The 26,878-nt window shown below is 39.4% G+C and overlaps 1 pseudogene; it reads right to left on the bottom strand.

Moving 5' to 3' along the window:
- Positions 1-2,387: 2,387 nt before the first annotated feature.
- LOC118629305 overlaps positions 2,388-26,878 on the bottom strand; it is a 40,450-nt pseudogene continuing 15,959 nt past the window's right edge.

The raw sequence follows: 26,878 nt of genomic DNA, 5'->3' as shown, positions 1-26,878 counted from the left end.
TTGTTCCATACACCAAAACGTGGCAGATTCAATTCCCGGTCAAGGCACATGTGGAGGGTGGCCAGTCCATGTTTCTCTCTCACATTAATGTCTCTGTCTGTCTGTCTGTCTATTTCTCTCTCCCCCTTCCTCTCTCTAAAATAAATTAAAAAAATAAAAGACTGACCACAAATTGCCAAAAGCTAGGAGAGAGGCATGATACAGGTTCTCCCTTATAGACCCCAGAAGGAAACAAAAACCTTGATCTCAGACCTCTAGCCTCCAGAACCGAGACGATGCATTTCTGTTAAACCACCCGGTTTGTGGTACTTGCTGGCAGCCCTAGCAAACTAATATACCTACCTTCTGGTATTCACACCCTTGTTTAATCCTCTCCCTTTGCGTGTGGGCTGAACTTAGTGACTCACTTATAATAAATAGAAAACAGTAGAAGTTCTGGGATTCGTTTCAGATATAAAAATACTGAGGCTCTATCTTGAGTCCTCGCTCCCTCTTGTGGACCACTTGCTCTAGGGGAAGCCCACTGCCATTGGTATAAGGCTACCGTATGGAGAGGCCCACATGGCAAAGGACCAAGGCTACCAAACCATCACCTGAGGGAGTTTGGAAGCGGATCTCTCACCCTAGTCAAGTACCCATAGGGGAGACTACACACCCAGCCAATAACTTCACTTACAGCCTCATGAGAGACTGAGACAGAGGTAACCATCTAAGCCACACCATTATTCTGGATCTTCAGAAACTATCTGAGATAATATTTTGCTGCTTTAAGCCGCTAAATTCAGTGGTAATTTGTAACACAGCAATAGATTACTAACATAGAGTGGCATCACTTCCTGTTGCTGTTACTCCCTAGATCACCTACCTGTCTTCAGCTTGCTTCTCAGCTCTTCACCACCTGTGTAGCCAACCTGGTATTAAATATCCTACTTTAAACTCAGAGTAGTTTCAATCTGGAGCCTAGCTGATACTTATACACAATTATCATATACTCTGAGGTACAGGAATAATATAGCTACTAAATAGTATCCCTACTATTTTTATACAAAGGCAAGTTTCACCTGAAAAATGTAATGAACACTTCAAATAAATCAGAACACTGCCAACCTAGGTTTGTTTGTTTTTTTTCTTTTAGCAAATGGCATGAACCTAATGTTTCACGGGGAAGAATGTTGGTTTCTAGCTTGATTGGTCAGAAAAGTCTTCAAATAACTGCCAGTGAGAAGGAGGCAGCATTTACGAGGTCATCCCAGCATCCCAGGCTCTTGGCTATAAGATGAAGCAAACATTTATTATTTATGTACTGTCACCGCTGTGTGTGGTCATAAACAATAGCTGACATTCCACTCTGTCAATTTTGCATTCCAAAGCATTTCATGAAAAAAACATCTCAGTGCCAACTCTAATTCCTTTTATTTTCTAGACTAGTTGTTTCTATTTAGCAGCCTTCACAATGACTTGAAATTAAAAGGGAAATACTGTTTTGTTTTTATTATTTATCCAAAAAGATATTGAGGGGAACTTACTGCCTTTTTGGAATCCTCATGTCCGGGAGTGTTAATGGGCACACCGCAGCTGCACATCAATGCATTGCTTGCCGAAATGTTCCTGTAGGCTATTCATCTGGCTATAATCGCTCTCGTTCATTTTCGCCAACATCCACCCTATGTGCTTTAATTCCTGGGGAGTTTAATTACAAATCTGACTATTGCATTATACATACAGGGCGACACGGAGAAAGTTTCCTCGATTTTTTCTTCCTATCACACAGTACTTAAACCTCTGCTGGGCTTTAAATAATTTTCTTAAGTGCCTGGTGTTGAAACCTCATTTTCTAGGAAAAGCAGCCTGAGAATTACACTTTGTCCAAAATGTTATAGCAGTATACAATGTACTAAGACATAATTTTTGCATTAGGACCTAATTCTTTTTACTTTCTTTTTTGGGACCGTGGGCAAGTTTATGAAGTTCAGTTTCCTAATGTGCACACATGCACACAGGCCAGCCCAACGTGAGGTTCACAGCAACGATGCTACTCTCTAGCTCAGTGGCTGCAGAAATAGGACTTTCCCGGGCTTTCCCCAGAAGCCAGCCTTGAAATCCCTCACTGTGATTTGAGATCACTATTATCAATTTGGATTTCAGAAAGGAGGACCCGGTAAGACCCTTGAAGACTCTCAGTAATGTCAACTGGGTAAGAATTAAGCCAGAATCACTGCCCCTTGCAGTGGGCACCAAAAAGAAATAGGCAGCTCTTCTTTATCCCAAGCAAAAGCTTTGGTATCAACTCCCACTTTCATGGGCTCCATCAGTCCGCCTGGGTTTGGAATCCCCTGAACCAAAAGAGAAAGAACCATCTTCACTGGGATTGGAGTTGGGACAACTCTTCACTGCTCTTGCACCAGGGCTGGGGCAGGATCCTGACTGCTCCGAGGGCACAGCCCACCCACATTGTCAGTTTGTTGGTGAAGGGGTGCCACTACTGGCTCTCCATATGGAAGGGCTTGCAGGTGTGGATTATGTCCAAGCCCAAATGGTTCCCTACTTTCTGCACCAGCGTTGTAATCTCCTCCACCCATTTGCAGTTGATGCCCTCCTCACGCACAGCCCTGCTATATATAGAACCTGGCTGTACTATATATAGTACGTGGCTCTAGAACAAGGCTGCGGGTTCATGTACATTACGATGCCTGGGTTCCACCAAAGCTGTGGCACCGCAGGAAAAGGGTGCATCCGGGCTGAGGCTGAAGCTAAGACACTGCCACTGCTGAATGCATCACCCAGCCCATTGTGGAGAACACGTTCGGGAAGCGGCTCAGGTCCCAGGACCGAATCCTTCTATATTTGTTTGCATTCCATTATTAGAAGCCACCACACTACATCCTTTTTGGGGTTTTTTATTAATTTATTTTTGTTACAGATGCTTCCCCCCCTTTGACACCCTCCTCCCCATCTCCCCTCCACCCCATCCCCAGCTTTGTTGTCTATGTCCATCGGTTATGTGTACATGCATTGAAGTTCTGTGTGTATCCCTTCCCTCTCTCCCTCCTTTTGAGGATTTTCCATCTGTACCCTACTTCTGTGACTCTGGGTCTATTTTGTTCATCAGTTTGTTTAGTTCATTATATTCCAGAAATAAGTGAGATCATGTGATATTTGTCTTTCTCTGCTTGGCTTTTTTTGCTTAGGATAACACTACATTCTTGATTCTATAGGACTATATATAGCAGTCGGTTGAAACTGGGGGTGGGGGGCAAGTGGAACTGGAGGATCCTGAAGAGAGGTGGTGGTTATGGTGGTGATTTTTAGGACAAATAACACATCCCGGGGGGGGGGGGGTGAGAATATCTTCAAGTGTGCTGTATTTATGGGCAAACATCAGAAGAAAAGATTCTTTCTCTAGTTCCTGCTATACATGAAAAGCATGCCTTCTCACTGAGCCACTGTGAGTGCAAAGTGAGCCCCCTGATGACCACGATTCAAACCTCAGAAAAGTCAGTGAGGGAAAGTGAACTCTTTCCGTACAGCTACTTTGTTTTCATTTTTCACTGAGAGTGGCTTTCTGGTGTTGTTTGTGTGACTTTAGCCCCTGCGAGTCAGAGTCCCCCTCGATGCTCTAGAAGGCCCTCGGCTGGCGGCAGCATCGCAGCAAGGGGGACACCGCTAGCTGATGTTGCTTTTCCATGAGATCTTCTTCACCTCTCCTGTGAGCATCGAAGATCATTGAAATGATCAAGGCTACATGTATTCTCAAAGGTACCCATTGGCACACTCAATCCATTTGTCCGTGTGTCCAACCAGGCTGGCTTGCATCACTCTTCACAGGCACTCGCAAACAAACAAAAATGAACTTCAGCAAAGACATTGCTCCTGTATGTCTGAGGTATCACTCAAATCTAACGTGTTTTCCATGTATAGAGCCTACGAGTGCTGTTTTTAAAAAAGAACATGTGTTTGGAATAAATAAATGAAACTCAAGGATAGTATGTAATATCTTTGTTTATCCCAACGCTTTTTACTGGTGGCAAAAATTATCATTACTTTCATATTCCTCATGCCATGCTCTTGTCTTCTGCATATAATAAAGGAAATAGAAAACCTGCTGAATTTGGAGCACCATTCTATTTAATGCATCAAGGTGAACATTTGTGAATTTTAAAGACACTAATTCTTTTTTAATCTAAGTTTTTCTAATACTTGAAAGGCAAGGAGAGCATTACCTGTACTTAAATGACTGTAAAACAATTGTGCTCAATGAATTTTGTTGTCTCAAGGAAAGCAGGACTAAAAAATATATAAAACCAACGACCACTTTGCCTCAGTGGAGCTGTCGGACAAGAAGGTAGAAGAGGCTAAAATTGCCACAAGTCGACTGTTTTTATCAGCATCAGAAGTAATACTAAAAGTTCAGCAGAAAGGGACAATAAAGAAATGAAAAAGTCTCACTTATAAAATTTATAATATCCCCAGTTAGAAATAATGCTGTAAATTTTCACATCATATGACCACATACTATACAAACAAAGTCTTAGGAGTCAGACCAACTAGGTTTCTAATCTGCATTACACTAATTATTACATGCCTATCCTTGAGCAAGTTACATAACTTCTCTCAACCACAGTTTCCACATCTGTAAAATGATGATAATACAATAATCCCCTCAAAGAAAGGTTAAGATTCAATTAAATAATACATATACAGTGTTTAACCCTGGTAGCTAAAAACTATTGTTTGTATGATAAATAAAACTATTTTCCTATAGAGATACCAAAAAAAATGCAGCAGCATATGATTTTTGTATTATCACACTTTTCCTCACTTTTATTTACACTAATAATTGTTAAATTTAAAATATATAAGTTGCAAAGATGAATAAAATGTCAATCTTCTTTGAACTAAAAAACTAAGCAATGTGTACACCACTCATCAATATTTTTACATGTATAACAACCAAATCATACTACCTACACAAATAGTCTCACAGTTAGCATAACATAGGTCACCAACATGTGGTTTTTAAAAATCAAATCAAATACCTAAATTATAAGTGTTTGTAAATAGATTATATTTTGCATTGTCAAAGTGTTATTTCTGGTGTGATACATCTGCAAAGGGGGAAATATTGGCCTGAGGAAGCAAGTTCTTCCCCCTCTGGCCGTAAACTAAATTTGTAGATAAAATAAGACATCCGCATCTCTCATTATTTAAAAACATAAAATTGCCATAAAGAGGTCAAAAATCATCCCACCCACTCCACAGAAACAAGTATAAAACTGGGGGGAATTCTAAAAATTTAACTGAAGGCAGATAACAAATTGAGAAGCCTTTATTCATGAAAATCAGCTGAACTTGGGTACAAAGAGTAGGATTCTGCAGCCTTTTTGCCTAGCGTTGCTCCCATCTCTCTTCCCAAATCCCCAGTTTGTAGTAATATCACAAAGACAGAGCTGCCCATAAAAACCAGCAGCTCTCTGCCAGTAGAGACTAATTTGATTTGGGGCAGAAGGTGAAAATCCACACCCAATAAGACTGTCAGTAAAAAAGGCAAACGCAGTGGAAAAGGAATGGAGAAAATCCACAGCGGTGCTAGCTGAATTCTAAAGTACCAGTTGGGGCAAGTTGTGAACCAATCGGAAAGTTAACAGGGAGAGCCTGAAAAATGAGGGAGCCATACAAGAGCTCAGTCAGCTCTTCACATATCCCTATGTGACCAGGAAACTGAGCGTGTGTGCAAGGAAAATTTGAGATGGTCTGAGAGAAAAATAAATGCCAAAACAGATGAGAATTACTTGAACTTTGAACATGTGACCACATATATAAGTTGATTCATTAGAAGAGTGTGCAAGTTTATAGGTTTCAGGTGTTTGAGTACAAGCTTGGTCCAAATCATTGGCCAACAACTAAGGTATAAAGACACAAGGACAACTATTAGGAAGCCAGACAAGAAATAAAAATAAGAACTTAAAAATGAAGAAGAGACATTAGAAGCCACGAACTATAGGAGAGATTCTGCAGATAAAGTCCAAGAAAATTACAAAACTTAAATTGAAGTCATCAAAGGAAAAATGAAAATCCAGAGGTGTTATAATGTTATCCAAGATGTCTAGGTTTAAACAAAAAAAATAAAATAAAAGACACGCAAATAAATAGAAAGTATAACCCATATTCAGGAGGGAAAGATAGTCAAAAGAAACCATCTTTCTATGTTAGATTTAGCAGACCAAAACTTTACTTAATATAATCATGTTCAAAGAATTAAAGATACTATGTTTAAGGAACTAAAGAAAAATATGAGAATGACTCAACAAATAGAGAATTCAATAGAGAAGTAGAAACAATAAAAAAATTGGAATTGAAATGAACAATAACCAAATTGAAACATTCAGTACATAGGCTCAACACCATATTTGAGACATATTTGACAATATTAGCACATCAGAGGGGCAGGGGTAAAGAAGGAGCTCTGTTGAAGCAAAATTTCTATATTTTACTAGTACTGACTCAGTATTAACTTGAGTAGACTGTGATCAACTAAGATACATATTGTAATTTTTAGAGCAACAACTGAAAAAGTAACTCAAAAACATTTTGTTAATTAACAAAGAAAAGTAATGATACACCAAAAGCTTTGTTTAACACAAAAGAAGACATTAAAGAGGAACTCAGGAACAAAATAACATGAGACATATACAAAACAAATGCAAAATGGGAGATGTAAATTTAAATATATCAATAATTACATTAAATGTGAAGGTACTAAATATTTTAGTCAAAAGACAGAGATTGTCAGACTGGATAAAAAGCAAGATCCAGTGAAATGCTGTCTACACAAGACATACTTTACATTCATAGCCACAAACAGATTGAAAGTAAAAGGATGAAAAAAAGATATTCCATACAAGCAGTAACCATAGCAATTTGGAGTGGCTATATGAATATCAGACAAACTAGACATTAAGACAATAAATATTTCTAAAGAGAAAGAGGTTCATTTCATAACGATAAAACAGGCAATACATTTGACAGATATGATGGTATACACACTTAAAAATACAAAGAAGAAAAGAAATTTCAGGTAGCCTCACTTACTAAACCTGATTTCTTAAATTTTCTGCTTTGAGTTCAGGTTAAGTATAGTGACTAAATTAATACAGTTTTGAAATATAGATTCACAGGAAGTTACAAAAATGGTACTTAGATGGTTCTTATACCCTTCCTCTAGTTCTCCTCCTTGGTTAAATCTTAAATAACTATACAATATCAAAACCAGGACATTGATATTGTTATATGTGTTTATTAATTCTATATTTAATATATGAGTAGAATTGTGTAACCCTGGTATAATAAAAATATAAAGCTGTTCTATCACCACAAACATTTCCCTCATGCTACCTCTTTATAGCCATACCCACTCCCTACCCCCTAGCAACCACTAAGCAATTATCCATCTTTTATAATTTTTTTCATTTTAAGAATTTTTATGAATAAATGTATACAGTGTGTGACTTTTCTAAATCACCTTTCTTTCACTCAGTATAATGCCCTTGTGGTACTTCCAAGTTGTATGTATCAATAGTTTGTTCCTCTTTTATTTTTTTTATCCTCGCTTGAGGTCATTTTTTCATTTTTTGTTCAGATAGAGCGGGAGGGAGACAGAGGAGGAGAGAGAGAGAAAACCATCGACGTGAAAGGGACACATCAAGTGGTTGCCACCTGCACGACCCAACCAGGGCCGGGGAAAAACTGCAACCGAGGTACATGCCCTTAGCAGGAACCGAACCCAGGCCTCTGTGGACCACAAGCAGATGCTCTAACTGCTGAGCCAAACTGTCCAAGGCTAGTTTGTTCCTCTTATTGCTGTGTAATATTCTGTGGCATATATGTACCACATCATGTTTAGCCATTCACCTACTGTAGAATATTTTGTTTATTTCCAGCTTGGAGCTATCCTTAAAAAAACACTGCTGTGCAATCATTGCATACATTTTGTTTTCCCCACTGTGGACAACAGTTTTCATTTACCTGGGATAAATATGCACAAATTAATTACTGGATCATATGGTAAGGTTATATTTTATTTTTTTAAGAAACTACCAAACTATTTGCAGAGTGGCCATACCATTCTACATTCCTACCAGCAATATATTAGAAATCCTTGTCAGCACTTGGTGTTCTCACTATTTTTTATTTTAGTTGTTCTAATCGATGTGAAGTAATAACCCAGTATGGTCTCAATTTTCATTTTCTTTTTTTATCCTCACCGAGGATATTGTATTTATCTTCAGAAAGAGTGGGAGGAAGAGTGGGAGGATGAGAGAGAAAGAAACATCGATGTGAGAGAGACACACGGAGTGGTTGCCACCCACACGACCCCAACCGGGACCAGGGACAAACCACAACTGAGGTACGTGCCCTTAGTGGTCTGAGGGCCGATGCTCCAACCACTGAGCCAAATTGACCAGGGCTCAATTTTCATTTTCTTAATGGCCAGGGATGCTGAACATCTTTTCATATGCTTATTTGCCATTTGTTTATCCTCTTTGGTAAAATGACTCATCATGTCTTTTGCCCACCTTCTAATTGAATTAATTGTTTTCTTTTATTGTTGAATTTTGAGAGTTTTTTTATGAATTCTGGATCTGACTCCTTTATTAGATATGTGGTTTGCAAATATTTAAATGTAATATACAGAACTACAAAACCTTTAGAAGAAAACACGGAAGAAAAATTGTGGAATCTAGGGTTTGGACAAGAGTTCTTAGACATGATACCAAAAAGATAATTTGTTTTTAAAAATCAATCTATTTAAATTAAAATTTAAAAATGTTGCTTTGAGAAGACCCTGTTAAAAGAAATATTAAGAAAATAGAATGAGAATGCTGTAAGAAACAGGGATGAGATACCAGGTTCTGTGGGTTGAATGGTGTACATTTAAATTTATAATCCATTTTCAGTTATTTTTGTAAAATATATAAGGTTTAGGTTGGGTTTTTTTTTCATTTTTTTTCTTTTTTTCTGCCTATGAACATCCAATTTTTCTAATACCATTTCTTGAAAAGACTATCATTTCTCTATTGAAATGCTTCTGTACGTCAATCAAAAATCAGCTGGGCATATTTGTCTGGGTGTATTACTTGGTTCTCTGTTCCATCCCATTGGTCTGTCTATGTGTCTATCCCTCTGCCAATACTATACAATCTTGATTACTATAGTTTTATAATAAGGCTTGAGCAAAATAGAATCATTCCCCTCATTTTGGCTTTATCTTTAAAAATTATTTTAGCTATTCTAGTTCCTTTGCTTTTTCATATAAATTTTAGAATGATCTTGACTATTTCTATAAAATATTTTTCTTGGTTAATACAGTTTTTGTGGCTATGCATTCATCAAGTGTATTTAGGACTCACTCAGAGCTCCTGCCTAAGAAGTCGTGCCTAGACCCAGTTTCTTGAACCAAGATGATCACTTGGCTCAGAAGTGATGCCTATTTTGACTGACTACAGCTTAAAGCCTAGAACTGAAAAAGAAGATATGGCCGATTGGAATCATCTTTCAGGTATTTTAACTGGAAAATAAAAATGCTGTGGTCAGCTTGAGAAGTTAAAGAAAAGAGAAAATGAGAGATAAATATGAGCTGGAGTTGGCAAGATGCAAGCCAAAACCATGTCCAAGACAATGTCGTGGGGGAGGAGGGAGAGTGACAAAACCCTGGTTAACAGAGAAAGCCACCCAGAGGAGAATGAGAAGGAGAAAAACCGAACGGCAATGATGTGATAAGCAAGGATGAGATATCAGATATTGTAGGTTGAATGGTGTACCCCAAAAAGATATGTTCAAATTCTAACTCCTAGTCCCTCCAAACATGATCTTATTTGGGAATAGGGTCTTTGCAGATGTAATCAAGTTAAGATAAAGTCGTACTGGATTAGAATGTGTTCTAAGCCAATGTGTGTGCCCTTATAAGAAGAGGCAACATTGGACAGAGACAAACATGAGGAATAAGACCATATGAAGGCAGAGGCAGAGATTGGAACTAGGCTGCCATGAGCCAAGGAACACCAAAGTTTGCAGGTGACCACCAGAAGCTAGAAAAAGCAAGCAAAGATTCTTTCCTAGAGCCCTAAGAGAAAGCATAGCCCTGCCTACACTTTGATTTCCGATTTCTAGTCTCCAGAACTGTGAGAAAATAAACTCTGCATTTTTAGGCCACAAACTTTATAGTACTTTGTTACAATAGCCCTAGGAAAGGAACACGCCGGATAATGCTTGAGAGATGGAAGGGAAACTTCTAACACTTTCTAGTTGCCATACAAACTGGTGATGGCCACTTGCCCTTAAGTTCCTATGACAGATTCCTGAATCCTTATAGTATGTTTTTACATAAATGAGTATAAGTGGTCTTCTGCTTCTTGCAGCCACAAGAAGCAAAAAGAAATATAAATGGAAACACAACAAGAAACAAGCTTGTATTTCCAAGTCTAGCAATACTAGTGATCGTTTTTTCCATGATTAGTACCCTATTAAAAATGGAAAGTAGTGAAGAGGATGGAGATAGCTTCAGGTGGCATCAAAGAAAGAAATATACTTATAACAAGAGATCAGGCAAAGCCCCAAATACAGCCCAGCTACATATTTTCATTGCTGAGAGGAAAAGCTATAAAAAATAAGACATGAGAACATCAATGAAAAATGCTCTGGTTTTGTTTCTCTTTCTCCTTCTAAAGAAAAAGTGGTTACTTATAACAAATTGAGTCTGGGTTTATGCTCTGGTAATGATGACTTTATAATATTCCAGTGCTGAGTAGGAATATTATGAATGTGTGAATCCACACTTACAATAAGCACTAACATGGTTAATTTTATGTGTCCACTTGGATAGCCACAGTGCCTAGATATTTGATCAAACATTATTCTGGATGTTTCTGTGAGGTGTTTGCAGATGCAATTTACATTCAAATTTGTGGATTCTGAGTAGAGCAGATTGCCTTCCATAATGTGGGTGTGCCTCATCCAATCAGTTGAAGACCAGACTAAAATAAAACACTGACCTCCTCTGAGCAAAAGGGAATTCTACCAGCCTATAGCCTTCAGATTTAAACTGCAATATTGGCTAATTGGCTGAGTCCTGGGTCTCCAGCCTGCTGGGAAACCGCAAATTTTGGACTTGAGAGAAAAAGCTTCATAATCATATGAGCAAATCCCTTAAAATCAATCTCTCTCTCTCTTTCTCTCTCTCTGTCCCCCGCCCCCCCCCCCCCCTTCTTCCCTCCCTTTGCCTGGAGAACCTTCACTAATACAGGTAACTTGTATGGACAAGTCACTTTCAGTTTAAAATTCATGTTAACTGAGCATGTGCTGTGTACTAGACATTGTTCTAGGTGTTGGGTGTTCAAAAGAAAGAAAAAACTCACTTCCCTCAAGAAACCTTATCTTACAAATATGTTACAGTTGTTCTAATTACCCCTATGACTCATGTAACAAAACTTAGTCTCAGAGAGAATAATAACTTGACTTAGATCTATAGTCACTAAATGGCCAAGCTGGGCTCCCAAAACTAGCTCTGTGACTTTAAACCTTGGAGCCTTTTGACTACACTGCTTCTCTTGGATGACGTGAACAAAAGAAATCCATAGATCTATCACCAGATTTCATGTCAAACTTCCCCTTAACTATATCTACGATTGAACTTTTGGAGGATTTGACAACAAATATTCCATGTCCTTGACCTCCTTTGTGATAAAAATGCTAGTGTAGAGGTAAAAGGGGGAACAATACAAGAAAATTGTACATGACACAAGTCCACTATGAATGTGTCCATCAGCCCCTAGAAGAAACCTGTGAGAGAGGAATACCCTCTGCTGCTGTTTATCCACAAAGAGAAGGAATAATTTGAGTGCTCTTAAGAGCTATTGCAACCTCACAATTAATTTCTAGTTTCCAATTTTAGTAATTATCCTAGGCCACATTGAATTATTCTCTCATCATTATCTTTGACCCAATACAAACACAATCATGAAAACCGTACATTAAGAATTCAACAAGTTCTGCTTTTCTATCATATTGGGTAATTTACCACAGTGATCAATGTTCCCTTTCCATCAAAAATCAACCTCTTAAAGATCAATCAATCTCTATTCAGTGGAAAAGCTGTTTAAAAAAAAATGTAAAAAACATTTCACCCTGGGTTTCATCTTGGTAGTATTCCAAGAAACTTTAGCCTACAAATCTTATAAATTAATATTGGTCAGAGCCGTCTTAAACCCTCAGGGAAGTGCTCAGAACTTCTGAAATCCCATCTCTTCCATAAAGCCTTTCCTGCACACAAATGTGCTCACTTCTTATGCAGCTGTAATTGAAACCTGCTGCAGAGCATGGACTCTGGTGTGTAGCCCCAAAAGCACTGACTAAGGTAAGCAATGCCTTGTTCCACTGACTTCTTCTCCTAAACTTTCGTTATTTATTCACTTCATGTTTTTATAACTTCCTATCCTATTGTCTCTCTCCTGGTAATCTGTCCACATAGATGGCCTTTGACTCTCAACTTCTAAAATGGAAATCCGCTCCACTGGAGAAAGACACTGACTTTCCATATTCTATTGACTGCATAGTCTATCCATATCCATTTTTCAATGTCTAGTTCAAATCCTAGATCCTAACAGGCTCTTCCTCTGACAACTCTAGCTCAAACACAATGTTTATTCTCTCTGAACACATATCTACAACTTCTGCTGTTTGTGTGATTCACTCTGGCTATTAATTATGTTTAGGGAGACTCCAGAATGGAAATCGAAGCTCTGTGTGGTCATTGAGTATTTTAGTGAGGCTTATGGGATTTGCCTGGCCCAGGATCTAGACAAGTGAATATTTGAGAAAGCTCAGAGAACAAAATCCATGCTAAGAGAAGAGAATTGAAGTACGTACATTTGGTTTAATGTCACTGAGTTCTTTCTGAATAAAGAAATGATTATATCGCGATGCCTGACCTTCCAGTTATGCATAGCACCATCTTCCAGGATCAGTTCCTCAGTCCTGAGATGGGGAATGGGGCTGCAATAAACATGAAATAAAAATGTTAGAGCTGTGTTCTCTATTTGTAAGAGACTTGGAGGGCAGACGGCAGTGCTTTGCAGCAGAGGGTAACAAAAATAGGCAAAAGGCATTTTCCCACAGCTGTAACATGACTTTCAAGGTGGCCAGTTAGAAACAACAGAGGATTAACAACCAGATACTCCCAGGGATGGGGCACTGTCCAGGTGAGGAACTCAGGCTGGTAGGAATCTTCCGTGTGCTGTGACTGCAGACATGCTCAAGAAGATCTAGCACAACCTTCAAATGTTAAGATGAAACTACAAAAAGGAGCATTGTGAGAAATCCTTCAGCAACCTAGTAGGTTAGGAAGGACTTCAGAGGGGTTAAAACGTTCCAATGATGTAGTACAAGGAGGAGGAAGGTAAAGGAGCCATACGGAATAGTTTTGTTTTCCAGTGTTGTTACACTCTTAGCCAGGTCAGTGGCACATTTATTGTTCTTTATTTTTATTTAAATATGTTCAGAAGCATTTTTTTAATTGCAAGTTCCCTGAGGGCATATAGTCTACTGTACAGGCTTTGGCAGCCCCCACTCTACACAGTACTGTATGTGGAAAAGCACAGGCTCACACTCTCATTATTGGTTACATTGCACCGAGAAATGCTTTTTAGTGTGATAGTGAGCATGGCTGGGTTCTTTCAGTTCATCAGGCTCAAATGTGGGCTTTCACTGATGTTGCTTTTGCATCTAGAGGATGTGTAAGATTTGTGAGAAAATAAGCAACTGGCAGGGAATTAATAGAGCAGACAAAGCTGAGAGAAATCAGTTGAGCATCTTATGCAAAGCCTGTATGTTGGCTGTTGTTCAAGTCCATTTAGGGTTTTTTTTCCCCCTCTAATTCATCTGGGTCTAAAATGTGTATTTTCTTATTTCAAGAATAAGAAACCAAGAGTGAACAGAGGGATTGTTTGAGTCATGACAAATATCTTTCCCAAAGGAGATTATAGATGTCACATATAAATTAGATTTGAAGGGAAAAGTGAAGGGAACGGGATTAGGAATTATGTTCTGAAATTAGGGGGAAAAAAAGATAAATTAAATAATGTGGAAGAGAGTAGCAAAATACTGAATCTATAAACTCTGACCAGTCTTACTTATATTTCACATTCCTGATATCATAAATTAAAGACATCAATACCTGGGTGGGGAAGGGTGTGTGAAAAATTAGACCACAATATTTTAGAACAAAGTTGTGATGCAACAGAGAATGCAAGGTGCCTCTTGAAAAGTATACTGAATCCTAACTGGTTTGGAAGCTGTAAGAGACGGAAACGGTTAGTACACTTCACAGCAGGGCTGCTAAATTACAGCCTGTGGACCACATTTGGCCTACCACCTGTTTCTGTAGGCCCACAGACCTAGGAATGGTTTTTACATTTTTAAATGCATGTGGGGGAAAAGAAGAATATTTTATGATACACGAAATTCAAATTTCAATGCCATCAATAAAAATTTATAGGAACACAGAAATACCTATTCATTTACATAGTATCTCTGGATGCTTTTGAGCTCTAACAGCAGAGCTGAGTAATTGTAGTACAGACCATTGGACCCACACAGCAAAAAATATTCACTAGCAGGTTCTTTACAGCAAGGTGGCCAACTCTTATTTTAGATAACTCAGTTAGGTGGTAAGTTTGCTTGATTTTAATCTTTAACCTACTGGGGATTTCACCCCCTTGTACTTTGTTGAGTAGGGGTGATTTCAGGAAGGTCTTATTCCAATAGACTATCTAACATGGGGTTCCAAGTTATAGTCATACCTGCTGCTATATGTGTATTTGCCTCCTCAAAGAAAACTCAGTGCCTCCCAAAGGCTAAAAAGGTTATTTTATAGTGATTTGTCTTAATCCACAAGTTATCATTTTTCATGTCATCATGCATATTGTTTTAAATGGTACAAAAGAACATAGTTTATAATACATGTCATATGTAATCATGCTGTCAAACAAAACTGTCCCTCCAATCTGTTTCATGACATAATTATGTCATTACTTTTGAGAAGCAGCTACATCTTTCCAGGAAGCAACAGACCTTTGGGACAAGAAATAAGTGTGGACGTAAGTCATAAAATGAATTAGTAAAGTCAGTGACAATGGAGTATATCATTGATAGTCTTTAAATAATATTTAAACTTCTGCATTTTCCTTTCAAAGTCCACATATTTTCAGCACATTTAATATAAACAGCCTCGTATTTTTTAAAGTCTAACCATATACAGTTAAGAAGATATTTCTGCTACTCTTACTTTTCAATATGGGGTTTTCATACAATATTCTCACTTGTGTTTTGCTCCTTTCAGATCCCTTTTATTACCTATCTACTTAGGTATTTCCCACGAGCTTTCTTTTTCCACTTGGAAAATTCAAATAACAGTAAACATTAATGATAAGTATTGTTCCTGGCACTGGTTACTAATTCAAAGAAAATACCCAGTTGTATTTGTTCAAATTCAGGCCTCTAAACAAAAACTCCAGGAAGCGTTTAGAATTATTTATTAAATAAAAAAAAAATTTTAACACTCTTGAGGAAGAACTATAATATTCGGCTAACCATCCAGTCTTCCCATACTTAAATCCCAAATATCTGAATTATTATTATTTTTTTTTAATCCTCACCCGAGGATATTTTTCCATTTTTTGTACAGATAGAGTGGGAGGGAGAGAGAGGAAGGGAGAGAGAGAGAGAAACATCAACATGAAGGGACACATCGAATGGCTGCCACCCGCACGACCAACCAGGGCTGGGGACAAACTGCAACCGAAGTACGTGCCCTTAGCGGGAACCGAACCCGGGTCTCTCCGGACCGCAGGCCGATGCTCTAACCGCTAAGCCAAACTGGCCAGGCCCCAAATATCTGAATTATTAAATTATAGAAATGAAAAGCTATATATGGCTTTTACTAATTATTTATTTGGCTATAGCTGAGAAAGATTTTTTTTATTTCAATTTACCATGAGCATTGCTCCTTAAAATAAGAAAAAAAAAACCTTGATAAAATTTGGCACAGTGCCTATCTTATAATAGGCACCCAAGATATATTTTTTTGAATGAGCGAAAGGAATTACAATAAATTATTATTTAGTGGTGCATTATCGATCTAAAGCCTGTTTCCATTTTCTCTGATTCACAGGTAAGTGTTTTCAAAGATTATACCCACCGAATCTTCCTCAAAGCTCTAAAGAGTTGTTTCATTAGACAGTCAGGAATATTAGAAGCTACGATTTCAAATGTCTGGTCAAAGAATAGGCTAAAATTTGTCCATTACCTAAGCAGGAAAGAAATTGGGCCTTCTGGGAAAAGTTTAAGTCTATGACGTTACCAAATGCCCTACAGTAACCACTTCTGTTCTAGAGAAGTTAAATAAACATCTAAACATAATAATGCAACCTGTGGCAAGTCAGCAAGTTATCTGAGATGGGGAGTGCAGAATACAAGGCACCTTGGGATAGTAACCATGAGCCAATGGCAGAAAAAAAGGTAGTCATGATTACTTCGCCATGATTTCACACAGCACCGAGAGAAGAATCTACTCACCCATAGCCCTGGAAAGTACAGCCCTATTTTAAAGGCATTTTGCCACATTGGCCACGGTTGATTGGTCTGGGGATGAATATCTGACTCAAATAGACAGTTGATATTTGTTCAGATGTAAGGAACTGGGACATTGAGTATAGTTACCATTTGGTTATTCTGTTTTTGTTTTGTTTTGTGGGCTGCCCAGAACATAAATACCCTTCTTAGATTTGAGAAATGTCCCACCTTATAAAACATGGCAGGAGGCATAGCCTTCCCTTACAGAGCCTGAAAAATCTCATACTTGTTCTCCCAGCCTCCTTTGCAGCCAAGAAACTAATACATCACTTAGGCTTAACCAATCAGAAATACCTGCTCTGAATTATGAATTAGAAGCTACAGATCTCGGTTGTAGGAATACTAAAGAATCTTGCTTCAGGGAGAACAGGATGGGCAGTAGTAGAAGCATCTGAATCCAGTGCCCTCAGCATCAGTGGTTTAAGTCTAGTACTCAGCAGGTTAAGTACTAGTCACGTACTCAGCAGCAGTGGCATCCTCCCAGGACCAGTTCTGAGGTGTGTTTGTTGTCTGTGGTTCTGGCTGTGGTGCCTCCTTTCTTTTCTGCCCATTTTCCATCCCATGCCAATAATTCTGTGAGCTCTCCGATATCCTCCATTAAGTTCCTTTCCTGCTTCAGTTACCCGTGGTGGTTTCTGTTGCTCACAGACCACGAAGAGTGACTGAAATACATAGTCTATGTCAGTTGGCTGCTAGCATGAGACCACAAGACAGGGGAAATAGGGGAGCTGAAGCTGCCATTTGGGGATGGCCATGGCAGGCCATTCCAGTAGCAGAAAATAGTCTTTAGATGCTTCAAGAAACACTGACACCAAGTACAATAAGCTTTGGGAAGAAAAAGTAAGAGCATTTGCATCCTGAGTTAATACTTCTGAGTCCCAGCTCCATAAAACAGGCTATACTTCATTTCCCACCTGTGGGATTACCTTGAAATTCCCTACTATATCCTATGAATCCCTCATTGTTTAAACTTAATTCATTTTATAAAGAGTGTTATTCAATGCAACCAAATGTGTTCTTATTAAATCAGCCAGATAAGTAGCAAACCATAATTACCTAGAAATATGCAAAAGAGCATTACTGGGACACAGAGGGACTCAGGAGACAAACCATGAGGAGATCCTCTCCCCTATCTACTCACAACAGTTAGTGATGACTCTACCTTCAGTTCCTGGGTGGTACAAATATTATATGCATGCAGTGTTGTATTGAAACTTATTAATTAGTGAGTCACTTATACACCTCGGTTTATATGAAAATCACTACATCATATCTATATACTGCCCAAGATAACAAAGAAAGATTTATCTAAACTGTTAAATATAAGTTGAGAGCTAAGAAAGCTCTCCCCAAAACAAAAACAATTATAACATCACATAAGAACCATCTGTCAAGACAGACCCTGATTGCAGAGAAGATGGTTGCAAGGTCTGCTGACAGATGGAGAATTAGATCCACCCTGGGAGGAACACGACAGCTGGCTCGTATAGCCCAGGCTTCTGGCCATCACTTCATACACCACGCTACATCATGACTACTCCCAAAGGTGGATGAAAAACTCTGAGCAAGCTACCCCAAGATGGGCTGACGGCAGTGTGGAATCCTGTGGGGACAGCACCTCAGTCCAGTTATTGCCTGGGAACCCAGCAAGTGTTCAGTTCTGTCCTGTCCCACGGAGGGTGTCAGAAGCCAGACCGGTCATCTGCTCTTCCTTTTGGCCTCCTGGCCCCTTTCCTTTACCTTTCTTTTATTTTTTGCTCCATTAACCAAGTTGGGGAGAAACAATGAAAATCCTTTAGAGAAGCCACACTGCCTCTGCTCTCACTCTTGGTGTGTTCCTGAGTGACGTAAGCAAACCTGCCTCACCTCAAGAAAAGCTGAAGAATGATGGTTCCAGTGCAGCCGGTGTGGCTCAGTGGTTGCGCACTGACCCCATGCACCACCATGCACCAAGAGGTTGCTGGTTCAATTCCCGATCAGGACACATGCCCAGGTTATAGGTCAGACCCCCAGTGGGTAGCATGCAGGAGGCGGCCAATTGATGTTTCCATTTCTCTCTCCTTTTCACTTTCTCTCTAAAATTAACAAAGAAAAAAAAAAAAAAAAGAATGATGGTTCCAGTTTTGAAAATCAAAGCAAAAATTCTGATGTCATGGGAAATTCATAAGGACAGTGACAAGACCTAAACCCTGAGCAAACCTCTCTGTAAGTCAATCTCACCAGCAAAATTCTGTAATTTATTTTCCGTTTGAAAATTCTGGGAATCCAAGATTAGCTGTGGCAACTTTGGAAAACCCCATGTCTCTGTACAATTAACATAAAAATAGCTCTATTTACTTCAACAGTTTGTTAAAAGAATCAGATGAATAAATGTGAGAATGGTTTGAAAGGTATGTAGCACTGAAGCATTATCATCATAGAGGTAGAGCTAATATTTATAATCACCATTCTAGTAATTGACATCTTTAGCAAATTATCCAAATCTAGGACCTGATCTCTGGAGCTCATAGTTCGGTGAGTCCATGTATGTAATGCACTTACAACAGTGCCTCATGGCAAGTTCCTCTAAGCCTGAGCTTCTTCATTAGGATGATTACCCGAGTAGTAGTGGTGGTGGTTACCTTGATTCTTATTATTTTCAGTAATGGGATGGGGTCATTGACTTTCCTGTTCTCTACAACTTTCTTGTAATAGAAACTCAAGCGTGCAGAAATTCTCAGTCCCCTAATGCTGTCAGCCGAGATGACATTTACTAGCAACTGATACCCAAGCAGGCACTGTGTCACTACCACCCAGAGACCCTGATTCAACATAGCTGCTGCCAACAGATCGATGATTACTGTTTTGGTATACCCTTCTCAAAACTTAATTTACATCAGCCCCTCCTAAAAGCCCCAAGGCCATACATTTCTTTTTAATTAAAATAAAAGGAAATGTTATTTGCCGAATTTCATGGCAGCCCTAAGGCATCACAAAAACCAGTTGGGGAATCACTGCCAGAGAGTTTAGTAGCACTGAAGAGAGTCAGAAAACCTTCTCGTGTCGTCCTAGTAGGTCTCAAATGCATAGTCTAAATACGCATAAACTGACAAAATTTACACTCCGTGATAGTCACAAAGCCAACCCATATCACGGCCTGCTACAGTGAAAGGTCACTTCACAGGTGTCCCAGGGCCCAACCATCAAAATGAGCCCCGAGTCAGTTTCACCCGATGGCAACACTAGCATTCAACTGTCACCCTCTCCTTACATTAGCATGCTGTGATTATTCCCAGCAGTGCAGCCGGGCCTCCATGGTAACGCTCTTCAGGGAGCTGGGGAAGCTCTTTAATTATTAAAATGAATAATTCTTACCAACACATTTAATTGGGAAATATTACATGTTAAAGGGGCACTAATGGAACAGCTCTGAGAACCGAGCAGTGTCACAGAGGATGCTTTTTGATGTGAATTTTAGCAATACTCTCCTCATCCCGTCACACAATGCATTATTTATTTGTGGTTTTTTTTTTAAGAACTATCATTTTATTTCTAAGTGGAGATGGAATTATTGAACTCAAAGAAGCAAAGCTTTGAATTACTCCCAGACATTTGAACCATTACCAACCCACAAAAAAACAAATACAATGACTCGTCATATTAACTCTGATTGCTAGGAAATATACCAAAAAATACCCTTAACACTGGATCAGCCAGTTAACACAGAGAGGTGGGTTAGCTATACAGAGGAGGAGCTATATTTTTTCTTTCTTGAGACACAACAATTTGTATATTGAAAGCATTAGTCTAATTTCACCCATGGAAATCCTTAAGTACATTTCCCGTGTTTACTCACTGTGGTGTGTGAGTATGTCTCTGTATGTGCCATATACTCTTAGAGAAATGAGACATAGTCCAGAGGCACACTAAAGAACTAAATCTTATTATTAACTTGTCACATGCAAATATAGATAATTTAAGCCCCCTAACGTATTTCCCTGGATGTTCTTTATAAAGAATGTTTTCATCATTGAAGAAGAAAAAAAAAATCGAGTAGCAGTATTCTCGTTCAATCTCTTCATTTTGAGTGAATTATAAAGCTGTTTCTTTGAGGGAGGAAATGATAGAGACACAGGGAGTAATAACATTGGAAAACTAAGGAATAAAGGGCAAACATTTATCCATTGGCAAGAGGCTGTGTAATCATCAGAAATTTCATTCTGGTGCGCATTTTCTTTGGAAATAGGATGTAGCTCGTACTAGGTTTAAAGATTCCAAGTATTTTTTGAAAACCTCTATTTTGGTTACAGAACTATATTTAGAACTTGTGTACATTCAGTTTAATTAACATAAGATTTCATAAACCTCAAACATCTCACATGCTGCCTACAAGAAAGATAACACTATATACATCTTTCTAAAACTTCTCTGGGGTCATTGGTGTAACAACCTTGGGCCTTTAAAGAGCTAGAAAGATCTCATGGGAGAAGGGCAACAGCAGCTGCCCATGACTTTTCCCCTGACCTTGGCTGGTCCTCCTGCCCGCCCACATGCCTTGTTCACCAGTACCAATATTCCAGTCCCAGGATTCTTGCCTCTTGTCCCCACCTCTCAGTATCCCACACCAGTTTGCCCTGTAGAATTTCTGCCGGTGACTGAAAAGCATAACCCAATGCCCTGCTCTGATAATGCAAATATCACATTGCACTGCTGTCTCCAAATTCCCTAGCCAGCTTCCCAGATTTTCTAAGCTTCCTGAATCACCCTTCTTGCCTCCCTGCGTCTGCCAGGCTGCCTGGTCCCCGCGTGCTGGAAGAAAATCAAAGAGCTGCTTGACTGGAAAGGAGTAATTACTATCAGTGACATTTCCATTAGGAAGTTTCCTACTGAGCTGCTCTCATCTTAATACCAAATACTCATATTAATGTTCCTCCCCAACTCAACTCCCTACACTAATTTTTTAAATTAAAATTCTAATGATTTATAATGAATGACTGCTCACTCTCAGGCTGTAAAACTAAATGACTCAAGGGCACCTAAATGGCATGTACTTCTACCCACCTAGACTTCCACGTGCCTGATCTTTACTGTTTGGTTTACATCCTGCTTCAAGGTTTGGTTTGTATCATATGATAGGCTTTCGCAGTGCTAGTTGTTTAATAGCACGTGCAGCATAGAATACATGTAGGCACATAGGCCAGTGGTTTTCAAACTTGCTTTAGCAACAACACTGCTTTCAAAAGAAATCTTACACTAACTGAGTATAAAGGCAATATTAATTACTATAAATTTATTAGCATATATATGATTTATAAGTTCATATATGTAAAAATTTTATTAAGTTAATAAGCTTGTGCCCTGGTCGGTTTGGCTCAGCGGTTAGAGCGTCAGCCTGCGGTCCACAGAGACCTAGGTTCGGTTCCCGCTAAGGGCATGTACCTTGGCTGCAGTTTGTCCCCAGCCCTGGTTGGGTCGTGTGGGTGGCAGCCGCTCGATATGTCCCTTTCACATCGATGTTTCTCTCTCTTCCTCTCTCTCCTTCCCGCTGTATCTGAGTAGAAAATGGAAAAATGTCCTCGGGTGAGGATAAAAAAAAAAAAAAAAAAAAAAAGTCAATAAGCTTGTTTTAGTAAGAAAGAAAACAGAAATCAGGATTTAAATAAAATTAGAGTATATATATATATATATTTACTCTATACAAAAATTCAATTTTTGTATTTAATTCATTTGCGTATTTTTTTGTTCTTTGCGTGAACTGTTTCTGACAGCTTCTCCTGTGTTCTCAAGCTATTCTTCAACTAGGCAGAAATGGCAGAGGTTTAATCCCAAGGCCTATAGAAAATCAAGATGAACTGGCACCTTAAATTGTCATATAAGTGGTCCTCATTTTGTTAAAATATGATACATAATACACATGAGTTATTTCATGAGGCTCATTTGCATGTTATTTCATTATTGTTTTAATACTCAAAATATATTTTTAACAAAATCTGAACCACACCTTTAAGTAGTCACTTTAAGGAACACTAGGGCTCTGTACTGTAGACCCAAACACCATTGCTGCAGATTCAGTGAAGTTTAGGGAGAAACAAGTAGCTAAGAGATAAGGAAGAGGTGGAGAAGGCTGTGCCGTTGCTAACTTATGTCCCTCTGCACTTGGTTGTGTCCTATCCGGTGCTGGTTTCATTCTCCCTGCATTACAAGAAGTTGAGCATGTCTTTCCCTTCCAGAAGACCACAGATAGGGGCTGAATTGTGCCCCTCCAAAATTAATGTCGAAGTCATAACCCCAATATGGCTGTATTTAGAGATAGGATCCTTAAGAAGGTAATTAAAGTTAAATGAGGTCATAAGGGTGGGGGGTCCTAATGTGATAGGACTCAAGTTCTTGAATGAAGAGGAAGAACGTCAGAGATACCTCTCTTTCTCTCTGTGAATATATATATTTCTTTTTTCTCTCTCTCTCTCCCTCTACTTCTCTATCTCTATCTCTTCATGTAGAGCAGTGGTTCTCAACCTTCCTAATGCCACGACCCTTTTATACAGTTTCTCATGTTGTGGTGACCCCCAACCATAAAATTATTTTTGTTGCTACTTCATAACTGTAATTTTGCTACTGTTATGTCTTAGGCGACCCTTGTGAAAGGGTCTTTCAACCCCCAAAAGGGTCACGACCCACCGGTTGAGAACCACTGAACAGGAAAGACTGTATGAGGATACAGCTAGAAGACAGCCATCTACACCCCAAGGTGAGAAGCTTCCCCAGAAACCAACCTTGCTATCACCTTGATCTTGGACTACCAGCCCCCAGAGTTTTGAGAAAATATATTTATATTGTTTAAACCATCCAGCCTTTGGCATTTTGACACGGCAGCCCAAACAGATTAATGATCATGAAACAAATATGCCAGAAAATATTGTTAAGATGAACACAATAAAGGAAATTTCCTGTTTATCATAGGAAGGTCACCTACATTTGATATACTGCAAAATGCTCAGTGGAATCACTTTGTAAGGACTGCCAATAAGACTCTGCCTGAGTAGAAGTAAACAGTTTTTGCATTCAGGCTTGGGTGTCCATTGATTTTGAAGGGATCTCAGCTAATAGCCCTCTTTCCCCATAGTCCATAGTACATGGTTTTGTACAGACTGTTAAGCTGTTAATGTGTCAAATTGGGGAAAGACATCTTTAATTTTGTTTTAATGAATCCATTTAGTTTTTATATCATTGTTTATCCTAGTTTCTCTTTTTCTATTCATCTTTTTTTAGCATATTTTACGCCAGATATCGCCACTCATTTGCCAGTGACTATGACAATTACGAAGAATTGGTCGTGACACCGTTTCCCTCTCAGTTTAGGTGTGGCTTCAGAACCCTTCTTAACACAGTTCTTCAGGCAGCCTCTATCCATCATCAGTATGGAAAAGAAAAATTATTTGTCAATCCTGGTGTCTTTTTTTTAATCAAATATGGTTTTAGACCTCAGTATGTAATAAAAATTTTAATATTTAAGGATTCTTGACTTCTGATCAAGACAGTGGCATAGGTAAATGTGGTATTCGCCTCCTCCTACAACCACATAAATTACAACTAAACTACAGAACAACCATCATTCAGAACTGCTTGAAATCTGGCTGAATGGAAGTCTTACAACTAGTGAATTAAAGAAGCCACATTGAGACTGATAGGAGGGGCAGAGACATAAAACTGGCTGGTCTCACATCCACGTGTAACAAGTAAAAATTGGCAGGGACATCTTGGCTGCAGAGGTCCCCCTGAGGAGCGAGGGGTCTCAGCCCCACATCAAACACCCTAGCCCAGAACTCCAGTGCCAGGAAGAGACGTCCCCACAACTTCTGGCTATAAAAACCAGTGGGGATTGAGGTTGAGAAAGACGGAGGGTTCCCAAAGTTCCAGGCAGTTCCTCTTAAAGGGGCTGTGCATGGGCTTACTCAGGCTTACCCTCTCTGGGCTCCAGCACTGAGGCAGCAGCTTGAAAGGCACCAGAAGTATACAGGGAGAAACTAAATTGTCCAGCATCAGGGCAAGAGCTGGGGTTGGGGAAGGGAGTGTGGGGAGGCAGCTTTCTCCCAGACAGAAGTACTGGCAGAGGCCATTGCTCCTTTTCTGAGACTTCCCCACATAAAGCTGGCAGGCTGGCACCATATCTGAGACTCAATCAACCTGGCTCATACTGTTTGCCCTGCCCTGGTGATTCCTGGAGGCCCTGCCCCATTCAAGCTGTTTCTTGTGGCTTTTCCATACAAATGGCCTGTCTTGGCTCACGCTTTAGATTTTCCTAAAATCTCTCAAACAAGTAGCATCTGGCCTCAGCATGCCTCATACCTCTCACTAAGTGGTCCCAGGCCCAGAATTAGCAGCAGCTGGCCTTGGTTCACAGTTTGGCCTCTCCTGGGCACCTCTAAGCCCAGCACAAGTAGCAGCCATCTGCAGATTACTTTGTAGCTCATGCTGGGTGGCCCTAGGCAGAAGGCAGGTTGGCTAAAGACCTTGGCCTGCACCTCTTAGGAGGCCCCAGAGCCAGTGCACCTAGTGGACAGCTTCAGACCACATCAAAGCACCACCACTCAACCATCTCCAAAAGTGTCACACTCAAGAGATGAACCCAGTAGGCACCAGATGTCCCATGAAGTAAGTTCTGCTCTTTGTGGTGAGCCCCTGCACAGCTGATCCTCCACAGTGGTCAGAGGACAGTGGTCAGAGGTCAGTGGTTGGTGGTCGTAGCCAGTCCTTGCAGCTGATTAGCTGGAGGTAAATCCTTCCCATTGACATGCCAATAGCACCAAGGCTTAACTACAAGAGGAAGGGGTACACAGCTCACACATTGGGAGTGCACCTCAAGTGCCCAGCTTGGTGATCAGGGAGGTTGTGTGACTGGACCCTACAGAACACCTACTACATTAGGCCACTCTACCAAGCCTGGGAGAAGTAATAGCTCTACCTAATGCATAGAAACAAACATAGGGAAGCTGCCAAAAAAAGGAGATAAGGAAACAAATAAAAGAACAGAAGGAAACTCTAGAAAAAGAACTAAACAAAATGAAGACAAGCAATCTATTAGAAGAGGAGTTCAAAACACTGGTTATAAGACATTATGCTTGATTAATATTTGACAAAGGTGGCAAGAACATACAATGAACATCTTTAATAAATGATGTTGGGAAAACTGGACAGCTACATGCAAAAAAAAAAAAAATGAAACTAGACCATCAACTTACACCATACACAAGAATAAACTCAAAATGGATAAAAGACTTAAATGTGACTCATGAATCCATAAAAATGCTATAAAAAAAATGTAGGCAACAAAATTTCAGACATCATACACAGCAGAATTTTCACTGATACATCCCCTAAGGCAACAGAAACAAAGGAGAAAATGAACACATGGGACTACATCAAACTAAAAAGCTTCTGCACGGCAAAAGACACAATCATCAAAACGGAAAGGCTACCCTCTGTATGGGAGAGCATAATTGCCAATGATATATCAGATAAGAGGTTAGTTTCCAAAATATATAGGTACTCATACAACTCAACAAAAGGAAGACAAAGAACCCAATTTTAAAAATGGGCAGAGGACCTAAATAGACACCTCTCCAAATAGGACATACAAATGGCCAAGAGACATATGAAGAAATGCTCAACATCACTAATTATCAGAGAGATGCAAATTAAAACAACAATGAGGTATCACCTCACACCTGTCAGAATGGCCGCCATCAACAAATCATCAAACAACAAGTGTTGGTGAGGGTGTGGAGAAAAGGGGACTCTAGTGCACTGCTGGTGGGAATGCAGACTGGTGCAGCCACTATGGAAAACAATATGGTGTTTCCTCAAAAATTTAAAAATGGAACTGCCATTTGACCCAGTGATTGCACTTCTAGGAATATATCCTAAGAAGCCTGAAACACCAATCAGAAAGAATGTATGTACCCCTATGTTCATAGAAGCACTATTTACAATAGCTAAGATCTAGAAACAGCCCAAGTGTCCATCAACAAATGACTGGATTAAAAAAAACACAGTGGTACATATACACAATGGAACACTATGCAGCTATAAGAAAGAGAGATCTCTTATCCTTTGAGATGACATGAAGGAGCCTGGAGAGTATTATGCTAAGCAAAATAAGCCAAACAGAGAAAAACAAACACCACATGATCTCATTTATTTGTGGAATATAATGAAC

This window comes from Molossus molossus, unplaced genomic scaffold, assembly GCF_014108415.1.
Source record: "Molossus molossus isolate mMolMol1 unplaced genomic scaffold, mMolMol1.p scaffold_m16_p_14, whole genome shotgun sequence".
In the NCBI taxonomy this organism is placed as follows: domain Eukaryota; kingdom Metazoa; phylum Chordata; class Mammalia; order Chiroptera; family Molossidae; genus Molossus; species Molossus molossus.
Note: the sequence above shows the minus strand (reverse complement) of the source record. Positions and strands in the feature narration are given on the sequence as shown.